Genomic DNA, 8,618 nt, shown 5'->3' with positions numbered 1-8,618 from the left:
GAATGTTCAAAGGATAGAAGAAAATTTAATGCAAATGTATCATTGATGAATGACGGTTGCATTTCTGAAAAAATGCAAAGCTCATGCACGTTCTAAGACGTGGAAAAAATACTTTGATCCACTAATATCATCAAGTATTAGGTATATTAGTGCGGGGGGTAATGTTGGCTACATATTTTGTATAGGCTAATCATAGTTTAACACGTGGCAGGATGAGGACAATAGGGGAAGACAATTCAAATCTTCAATCGTAATCACACACGTAGCAGTTAGTATTGGTTATTGTGGATCTACATAGCACTAGATCAGCAAAGAGATGCAAGCTGACGTGGCTTTAACAGTTACTCATATATTTAAATTCAAAATCAGGAGGGAAGCCTAACTGCAGACATGGCATAGTGGAGCTAACTGTGAGGAAACATGATCAGCAATCATGGAGGGATGATTCGACAGTTAGAAACTCATTTCGACGGTTATCATTAAAAGGTATAAATAGTAGAGAAGGCCCCAGAAAGAGCGCCCAGACTCAGATCTAAAAAACCAATTTTTATCCACTTTATTTTCCTTCCAGTTTTTACATTTCTTGTTCTTTACATTTCTGTACTTCAAATTTCTGCACTGCACTTCGTCCATAGGAGTAGTTTCTAGTAGTTTGTTACTGTAAACCTCTACGAGGCTGAATTGGATCATTGTAAGTCTTTCATTTTTACTTAATGAAATGTTACAATTGTTCTTTATTTGATCTTTGTTTGCTTATCCTAAACAAAACCACCAGTAAAAGTCTTCTTCATTGAGGCTAAAAGAACTAAAACACAATCGTCTGATAATTGGTTGGCAATTAATCTTCTGTAAGGACTAATTGATCCTTGCTGGCACGCTTAAAATTACAATAATAACCTTCGAAAGCCAAAAAGTCAACAATTACATTATGTGCTAAAATTGTCTTGCCCACTACGGAATTCAATGCATTCAATGAGGAAGATCAACTTGGCAAGCAGTGGATTTCATTGATAGGAAAATTTGGAGAGAACGAAACTATAAAAACCGAGGCTACAATGGTCCCATTTGGTGTAACTTGTTAAAACAGATTATAGATTATATTGTAGATTATGACTTTAATTAGAAGCTGTTGATTTGTTTGGTGTAGCTGTTGGATTATAAATTTAAGTTGCTGAGTAGTATTTCTTAAACAAACTATGAAATAGCTTTTTCAATTAACTTTTATTTTTTGTTATTCACTATTTGTCTACATTTCTCATGTAAAAAAAATAATAATCTATAGTCTATTTGGGTCTTTTTCTATTTGAAAATAAAATAAAATCTAAGGATATAACTGTAAATTAACATGTTCACAGTAGAAGCTGATAAGCAGAAGTAAGGGATGGACAGCTTCTCAGAATCAGTTTTTTTTTAGTTAAAATAAATTGTTAGAATCAGAAGCTTTTTGAAATAAGTTTAACCAAACAATTCAAAATAGCTTTTCCAAAGCTGGAAACTACAAGTTGGCTCAAAAAAATCCAAACAAACACTCCCAATGTTTGATGGGTCTGTTATAGTTTCAAAATTGGTGTTGATAGAGTTCTTTACATGGAACCTAATTTTTAGGTATGCCATTCTTTCCTTCTCCTCACATGATCTAGCATATCATTGGTTTGGCTCGCTTGGGAATAATTTTTTTTAATAATTTTTGTTATTTTTTATGAAAATATGTGTAAAAAGTAGATAAATGTGGCAATGTATAGTGGCTTTTTGACTTTTTAGTAAGGCTTGGTAGACTTATTTTGAGATTGATTTTAATTATTTGAATCGTTCATGTTTTATGATTAATTGAGTATTATATTTATTAAAAAAAATAAAGATGATTCATATATTAGCTATATGTTTGAATTATATATATATATATATATATATTTTATAAAAATAGATTACAAAAATAATTTCAAGAATAACTATTTATTTTTTCTAATACAAATGTGATTTAAACATATAATTACTGATATCATCTTAATCTTTTATATGAATATTTTATTTAACGAATTTAAAAGTGAATGGATCCCAAAATAGACCTACCAAACCCAAATGCAAGTTGAGATAGCCTTGAGAAATCTTATCAAAATAACATACGTAATGTTTTAGCTTTTCGATGAGTTGATAATATCTATATCTCTTTTTCAATGAACCTTCTAGGTTGAATTATTTAGTTTTTGGTTGATGACAAGTGAAGTTGATTATTTATTTCTTGTTAAAATATTTCAGCAATATCTCATTGAATTTTTTGTGTTGTTCATCCTAATACAAAGCTTTGCAGTAAATATGCATATATATATATATATATTATTTTATTTTTTTCCTCAACCCAATTCTACTTCAAATAATTTGACAACCCAATTTGAGGTTGACTGAGGGCAATGACAAAGCTAGTTATTCAAGCTAGTCTCTGACTAATAAAATTTTAGATTTTGGGACATTGTTTGATCATTGTTTACTTTGTTTTTTCATGACTTCTTCCTAAGCAAGTATAAATGTGTGTTGGTCTGCAATCTTGTGGTTTGGTAAATGATGACCTTTTTGTTTTCTTGCATGAATTTAAGATGAACAAAGATAGAATTGAGATTATTCAATGGTTGAGAAACATCAAGTTTTTCGTGGAGAAATAGGGGATTATATATATAAATATGTGATTTTCCCTCTACTATACTAAGTGTTGTATTTTCAACTTCTGTAGTGATAAAGCATGTTTTGCTCTAGAATGTGTTATGCAAACTGCTCAAGCATACTTCTAGTTTGGTATGTCTGAGGTGTAAATACTAAAAAGCATGTAAACAATGTCCGTTGGCATTGGTATTGACTTGAAATGAATTCCTTAGAGGCTAGAGCAAGATCATTTGGTGGGTCTAAATCTCTTTTTCTTGTCAATGAAATAAGATGTTGAGTTGGTGGTAGAAGTTGCTAGGTGTAACTGATTCAAGAGGAGGAACACCATATTGTACAAGACACAAAAGTCTATAAAATATGTGGATTACATTATGTTACAAAGTTTTTTTAACATAGGAAGTGCATAGATTCAGACATAATACACGGGAAAGCAATTAACTAACACGGACAACATTATGCTGTTTCAGTTGGAAAGGCCTCATGTTTGCACATTGTAAAGACCACAGAGTTGTGCTACCATGCTAGATTACCAGAAAAATAATCAGAATCCCTTGGACTTGTAAAACTCATCTCATCAATATCTCATCTTCTGGCTAATTCAACAATCACAGTGCCATTCGAACTAGGAACAACCTCAGGGGACTTAATTGTACTGAACTGGTCATTACTATTCTGCCAAGTCTTTTGCAGTTGCAGTGCATATCGGGGGTTACCCAACACATCATCCATCGATGGACGCTCAATCCCCTTATCACATACACAATTTTCTGCATTCTTGACATATTCTTTCAAACATTCCGGTGCTATTTTGTCAGTTAGATATGGATCAATGATCTGATCTACGGTACCCATTTTAATATTAGTTTTGAACCAACGAACTAAATTCACTTGATCCTCGTTCCTTGAATAGATCATTGGCTTCCTACCATACAATAGTTCAAGTAAGACGATGCCGAATGAGTACACATTAGATTTTGTAGTAAATTTTGCATCGACAAGGTATTCTGGATCATCATATCCCACGGTGCATATACTTGTTACAGTGTGGTGTAGTACTTTCGCATTCCAATTCTCATCCAACATAATATAGGCAGGATTCAAGTTCCAATGAATGATTGGTTGCCTTGTACTTGCATGGAGGTATTGCAGTCCTCTTGCAACACCAATGCAAATCTCAAGTCGCTTTTCCCAGTTAAGTGAACACTTGTTGGTTTCATTGAGGTGATTGTCGAGAGACCCATAGACCATATACTCGTACACAAGGATTAGTTCATGCTTATCAATGCAGTATCCAATTAAAGAAACAATGTGAAGGTGACATAGATGGGAGTGCACCTGGATTTGAGCCCTAAATTGGTCCAAGTTACTCTCTCTTGATGTTCCTTCTTTCCATCTTTCAATTGCCACCTCAAGATTCCGACGGTTGATGTGACAATGCTCACCATTGATTAATGCTAATCCATGATTAAGCATGTTAATTGACTGACTGATTGAATTACTAAACTGATTGATTGATTGTGCTAGTTTGAATGCAATTCTATCTGTTGACTGTTAAATTATCTGTTCATGTTTTATGCTTTAAATTGTAAATTGAAGGCCTTATCGGCGGCCAAATCTGAAATTGATTAACGTTTTGTGCTAATTAAGATTTATATGATTTTATGGTATATTTAATTGGAATGTGATTTGGTATGATTAAATTAGATTAAATAAGCTAAATTACAAGAGTTGGCCTTACTTACCAATTTGCCACATTAGGGGCCCACTACATGGGACCTATTGGGATTTTCTTTCATCTCATTTTGTACATTTCATCAGCCACTCCTTGAGCCTTAGCCGACTAGAGAGAGAGACTTAAAAGAATTGATTTCATCTTATATTTGCTTGGAGACTTGAAGAATTTGTAGAGGATTTGTGCAATTGAGCTTATATTATTGACTTTGAGGACCTAAGGTAGTGTGTCCATCCTTTTAACTGTGAATTTAAGTAAGTTCTTTCATGTTTCATGCTAAATTGAAGAGTTGAGTCTAGAATTGGTTAAGATTGTTGAATAGAGGCTTAATTCTTGCATGCATGTATATATTTTGAAGTTTAAAATTGTTTTCATGGAAATTCCTCACATGCATGTCCATATCTTGAGTATAATCCATGAATTCATCTTGTTATAGAAAGAATTGGCTCATTTGTTCATGTTTTGAAAGTTTGAAGTTGATTAAATTCATCCATGTTATGTTTTACATCATGTTCGTGGAATTTGTTTGAATTTGTGTTCAATTGACTCACCTTTGGGCCTTGATTTTCCAAATTGAGCTTTGAATCATGTTATATTATGAGTTTTAAAGTGTTTTCTAGAAAATTATCCCAAAATGATCGAATTTGGTATATTGAAACTTGATTTTGAGCTTGAGGTTCAAATCTGGAAATTCCAGATTTTGGACTCCCGCTCGAGCGGGGTAATTGGTGCTCGAGCGGGAAATTCGTGTATCTAGCACTTTTGTTGTGTTTACAGTCCGCTCGAGCGGGGGTTTTTCATGCTCGAGTGAGGACTTCTGTCACACGCTCGAGCAGGTGTTGAGCGCCCATCGAGCGTGATTTTCACACATCCAGTACTTTTACAGTACGCTCGAGCGGGAAAGTTTACGCTCAAGCGAAGACTTTTGTTTGTATGTACGCTCGAGCGGGAAAACCCACGCTCGAGCGGGAAAACCCACGCTCGAGCGGGACCTCTGTTTTCTGAAAATTCTAAAAATGTTTTTAAAGTGCATCTTTGCATCCACATTCCATTCTAGGCATTCTTAGGCCTAGTTTAAGGCATCTTAATGAGGATATTGATGTAGAACCACACCGAGGCAAATTAGGGATTAAGTTATTATTTTTCCGAACTGTGTAGTTTAGTGTGTATTCACTCTATAACTGTGTAGGGTTGGCATCCGAGGATGCGTACTAGCTTATCTGTAGCCCAGAACTCTGTGAGTAACAATGTTGTAAAGATATGTTCAATTGAGATTATTTTCTGAACAAATGATTGTACTGCTTTATGAAATGACACTGTTTACTAAATTAATGTTTGTCCTATTTGTGAACTGTATTCGTGGCATCCATAGCAATATACTGTTACTGAACTGTTACTGCTACTGTTACAGAGATCTCTGTCGGTTCCCACGTTTGGAACCATTACTGATGGCCATCATTGACTGCTCGGTCTGTTAAGACGTGCTGTACTGTTTTGCTATTGGGTGTACCACATATGACTATTATAGTTTTTGAATTACTGTGTGGCATGATTTATAAGCCACAAACTGAATGATTGATATACTGTTTAAATGACTGTTTTTAATACTGAAAGGACATTCATTCTTAACCTCTTTACGCATATGTTATTCACTGGGCTTTAGCTCACTGCTCATATATATATGTAGGTGTATAGGCACCAGACCGTTGCTAGAAGCGTCAGGGTAAACTCCAGTTTTGTCAAGCCAACCACTGTGCCTCACTGAGAGGTTCCAAGTCCTTCAAGCTAGGGCTTTTGGGGTGTTTTAGTTTCCCTTTTTTTGTATCTGTTTTGTAACTACTGTATAGACTGAATGGTGTTGTACTGTACTGTTCTAATAGGGATTAAGTCCCTGTTCTGAATGATTGTATATATTGTATATACTGTTTTGATACTGATTGTATATATATATATGAAAAGTCTTTTTGCATACAGACTGTCACAGCTCATTAGACATCTTTTAATTACTGTTTTGGCTTTCGCCAGCCCTTGTACTCTGTATTACTGTATCACTGTATCACTATTAAGTAGGCCTTCGGTTATCTCGGATTACTGGCCGGTTACGGTGCTAAACCCATAGGGGCGGGTTTGGGTCGTGACAGTTGATATGGCCTCTACACACTTTGGCTCGATCACCAAAAGCTCATGAAAATTATTTGTGAGCGCTCGAATCTTTGTCAGGAAGAAATGACGGAATGATTGAATGACACCGTTCTCAACCAGATCCCTCCACAACTACCCTGACACTCTATTCCTAGGACCCCAGTTCTTCCACTTCCTCCACCCAAGATCAATACCATTAGCCACTACATGTGCAGTTCTCAAAAATAGATTGGTTAATATTTTCATTTTTCGAGATATACGAATATTGACCTGTGATGCCAATCCATGCTTGAGGCTCCCCACAACTTCACTCATTGTAGGCCTTCCTTTTGGATAATTATGTAAACATTTGTTAGCAACTTCTGCAAACACCTTTAGACAATTTGGTGATATTTGTCCTCTTATAGAGAGATCAATGATTTGGTCAAGGGTTCCCTTTTTGATGCAATTTTGAACCCATAGGGCTAGACCCATTTGGTCCTCCTCAACACTTGTATCCACTAATGGCCTCGCACATAACACTTCAAATAGAACCACACCAAAGGCATACACATCTGATTTCTTAGTTAGTCTACGAGTCAAGAAATACGCTAGATCTAAATAACCAAATGTGCCTTCAACATCTGTACTAACGTGGGTTCGTGTATGGCTTGTGTTTACCATTTTGGATAACCTAAAATCTGAAATCTTAGCTACCCAATTCTCATCCAATAGAATGTTTGTTGTCTTCACGTCCCTGTGTATGACACCTTGCTTCGTATCCGTATGAAGGTAGTCTAATCCACGGGCAGCTCCAATACAAATTTTGAGTCTCTCCTCCCAAGTAAGATGATAAATATCATTCCCGTTTCCTTTCCTACTACTTTTGTAGAGATGATCGGCGAGTGTCCCATTGGCCATGTATTCGTAAACAAGTATCATCTCCTCGCAATCATCAGAGTAGCCAATCAGAGCCATAAGATGTGTGTGCCGGAGCTTGGAAAGCGTCTTGATCTCAGTTCAAAACTCTGCTGCCCCTTGTTTAGACTCTGCATTTGATCGCTTAATGGCGATAGTGGTAGCTCCACCGTCGATGAACCCTTTATACACCTTACCGAATCCGCCTTTCCCAATGACCAAAGCATCATCGAAGTTATTGGTCGCCAATTGAATCTCAACAAATGAAAACCAACGGCACAATTCCTTGGATTGATACACACCATTTGTAATTTTATTCTCACTGTGAAAAGCTGACATATTTCTCAGCTTTGGAGCCCTACACAACTGTTGATGTGGTTGTTAGCACACACGATTTGGAATGGCAATCAATTGTTATAATGAGACGATGAAGGAAGATAAGAGTGGAGTGGGGGGGGGATAAGAGAAGACTTGAAGATCACAAAAATAAAGAAATGGAAGACTCAAATTGGCTCCCTCCTCAGGTCAACAATGATGGGCTGTGCTCCAAGTCCACAGTCAATATACCTGTAATTTTTAATGGATGTTATTTCTTCTTAGTGGGAGTGTCACGCCCCAAGCTCCGTGACAACGTCGTACACTCATATAAGTGAGCATGCAAGGCTAAGAATCCAATCACATAACCCACAATGGAAAATACTCAAATTAAATCCTTAATTGTCATAATGCCAAAATCCATAAAAATAAATAGTTCTTATATGAAAATGTCCACCAAGTCCACTAATTTAATCCACTAACAAAACAATAATCGAAGTACTTAAATCATGGTCCTACTCTCGATACTCCCACATGTAAAAAAATCCCGCGTAGCTCTACTCTTCAAAATCTGAAAAAAAAATAAGAGTAAGCTAGATAGCCCAGTACATAACCAATCACCACTGCTACCTGGATCAAGTATACAAAAATAAATAAATAAATCGTTAACCAATAAATATAATTTTTTTTTACAGTTCAATAAATGAACAATTATTTGTAAGGTGGTTTCATAGCTAAAAATAAACAATGTACAATACATTTTAAATGAAAAGCTAACAAGATAATTCAAAGTAATTCGTTGTTCAAATCGATGGTTCGATATTCAGATGGTTCAATGATTTGATTCACAAAACCCAAGTCTTAATGACTACGGTCG

The 8,618-nt window shown here is 35.6% G+C and overlaps 2 pseudogenes; both read right to left on the bottom strand.

The window, feature by feature from the left end:
• Positions 1–3,237: 3,237 nt before the first annotated feature.
• LOC114303839 (receptor-like protein kinase FERONIA pseudogene) lies at positions 3,238–4,128 on the bottom strand (annotated as a pseudogene).
• Positions 4,129–6,558: 2,430 nt separating this feature from the next.
• On the bottom strand, positions 6,559–7,854 carry LOC114287818 (receptor-like protein kinase FERONIA pseudogene; annotated as a pseudogene).
• Between the last annotated feature and the right edge of the window lie 764 nt (positions 7,855–8,618).

The sequence above is a fragment of the Camellia sinensis genome, chromosome 11, assembly GCF_055761805.1.
Source record: "Camellia sinensis isolate YWXY chromosome 11, ASM5576180v1, whole genome shotgun sequence".
In the NCBI taxonomy this organism is placed as follows: domain Eukaryota; kingdom Viridiplantae; phylum Streptophyta; class Magnoliopsida; order Ericales; family Theaceae; genus Camellia; species Camellia sinensis.
This window is presented reverse-complemented; position numbering and strand designations above follow the sequence as displayed.